This window comes from Coturnix japonica, chromosome 2 (genome assembly GCF_001577835.2).
Source record: "Coturnix japonica isolate 7356 chromosome 2, Coturnix japonica 2.1, whole genome shotgun sequence".
NCBI classification, from domain to species: domain Eukaryota; kingdom Metazoa; phylum Chordata; class Aves; order Galliformes; family Phasianidae; genus Coturnix; species Coturnix japonica.
Window position 1 is genome coordinate 38505422 of NC_029517.1, and position 2280 is coordinate 38507701.

General features: G+C 43.5%; 1 long non-coding RNA gene across 1 annotated transcript in view; it reads left to right on the forward strand.

The window, feature by feature from the left end:
• Positions 1-337: 337 nt before the first annotated feature.
• The window catches only part of LOC116652880, an 18152-nt gene continuing 16209 nt past the window's right edge, over positions 338-2280 (forward strand). The window contains exon 1 of the long non-coding RNA XR_004306064.1: positions 338-1124. This is a non-coding gene — a long non-coding RNA (uncharacterized LOC116652880). The remainder of the gene's footprint in view (positions 1125-2280) is intronic.

A 2280-nucleotide genomic window follows, 5' to 3' on the forward strand; every position in this document is an offset into this window, starting at 1 on the left:
GAGATGGCATTCGAAACACACACATATAGAGGTACATTCTCACACAAAGACTTATAAGATTTATTTGAGAGAGGCAACTGGTGCTGTCCCTTGCCCACCACTGAGAGCCATCTTTTGTATTCACTTTTTTCTCCCCGCAGTCATATATATGGGGCCAAAAAATGGCTTGAGAAGAATCTGATCTCATGACGAATACAAAAGTAATATTATGCCTTGTTATAACTGTAGTTCAACTTTATTGCAGGACCTGCATGACAGTGTTCAGCACTATATTATCAAGCTGCCATGTTTACTGTTTGAGTAAAATCCAAACTGTTCCTGCACAAAAGGAGCCAAAGGTAGAACATTTGTGCAGAAAAGGCTGTGTCTACATAATCTGGTAATGCAGTCCAGTAGGGGTAGATTTGTAGAACACTGGAGCTCTAAGGTCCAAAGCCAGCACAATCCATGCATCCACAGTCCATAATATTCATTCATCAAGATACTTCCATTTAGAAGATTCCAGTCCAGACCTGTTGATGGCCAGTAGAGACTAAAACAATGCAATATAGATGTTCCACATCTCCCAGTTTAGTTTAATTGGAAGAAAATCTGGTTTGTGCACTCGGTAGTCATGCTGTGTTACAAACCAACACATGTAAGAAGTGAAAATGAAGAGGAGATTTGCTTTAAAAGCTCATTTGATCAAAGTTTTGAACCAAAGCAGAAAAAAACCCATGCCAATTAAAGAAGCACATCATGTATTTCCACACCCAGTTCTCACATCCAGAAAAGGAAAAAAGAAAAAAAAATGAAGAGGGAAAATTCACAAGTTTGTTCAGCATCTGTTGCAGCATCAACTGTGCTTTCTGATGAATAAATGAAGTGGGAAGTCTTCACTTCAAGAGGTACTGGAGAGTCATACACTTGTCAGTCAGCTTTGTAGTATGGCCAATCAGCAAATACTCTGGAGGTCTTACTTTATTAAATGAAAAATGCAATTTAGATTTTAGGTCCTGTATTTAAAATAAAGTTTCCCCCTTGGTTTTAAATTCCCATTCTTGTTACTTTCCAGCTGATCTCCAGACTGAACAGGTGAAGTTATATCCCTGCTTCATGAGACTGAAGCAGCACGTACTGCACTGGTGAGCGTTAAATACCAATCGTTAGATGTCCTTGAAGAAATCTGGAAATCTTCTGCCTGTAAGGACATGAAAAAGTGTTAAAGCAGAGAAGATAAATCGTGTCTGACAATGGGGTGTAGAACGTGGCCTCCCTGTGAAGAAAGACCTAATAAATTAAAGGTGACTTGCAAAAGCTTTCCTTTTGAAGGAGATAAATTCAGAGATTTGCCTTGCAAGAGGTGCAGGTACTGGGAACTCAAAGGTCCTGCCTATTGGAGAGTGCAGAGGTGATGTGCTTCCATCTTCTCACACTGCAATCTCTTGCAACAAACTGAGGCATAAGCCCTTGTGAATTTGTTGTGTCCCCACATTTCCTGATGCTTTCTGGGAACTGGCTGTTTCTCTGCTGTAGCAGCTTCTGCAGAGCTGGTGCTGCCAGGTGCCAGGGCAGCCTTGCATGGAATATGAGCAGCGCAGCAAAGCTGGATTAGTGCTGAGGGGGTCAGTGCATAGCAAGCTCCACAGGGTTAACAGCAGCTGGATTTAAAGATGAGCCACCTGTGGTAGAGGTTTGTGGCCTTGGTATTTGGTGAGCAGGTGTTTATTTTGGTCAGAACCTGGCTGAAGCACTCAGGGTAAAGCTTGACACACTGCATGTCAGAGTGGCAAGAGCAAGGCAGAGATGGCTGCAGGATGGCTGGGTTTCAGGGTCTGTGTCAGTGTCTGCATGAACTTCTGAAGTACTCCCATGGTAGACAAGGGATAAATCCAGACCCTCTAAATGTTTATTGGCCCATGGAATTTGAGACCTTATAGCAGCCTTCCAGTGCCTGAAGGGAGCCTACAGGAAAGCTGGGGATGGACTTTTTAGAAGGGTAGGTAACAAAAGGGCAAGGGGAAATGGCTTTAAACTGGAAGAAGGTAGATTTGGACTATATATTAGGCAGTCATTCTTTACTGTGTGGGTGGTGAGACCCTGGAACGGATTGCCCAGTGAGGTGGATTCCCCATCCCTGGATGCATTCAAGGCCAGGATGGATGGGGCTTTGAGCATCCTGGTCTAGAAGGAGGTGTTCCTGCTGTGATAAAATGTTTGCTCATTAAGACCGGGATGTGGTAGCATTGTGGTGGAGTGCTTGTTCATTAGGACCGGGATGTGATGGTGGAATATGGAGGC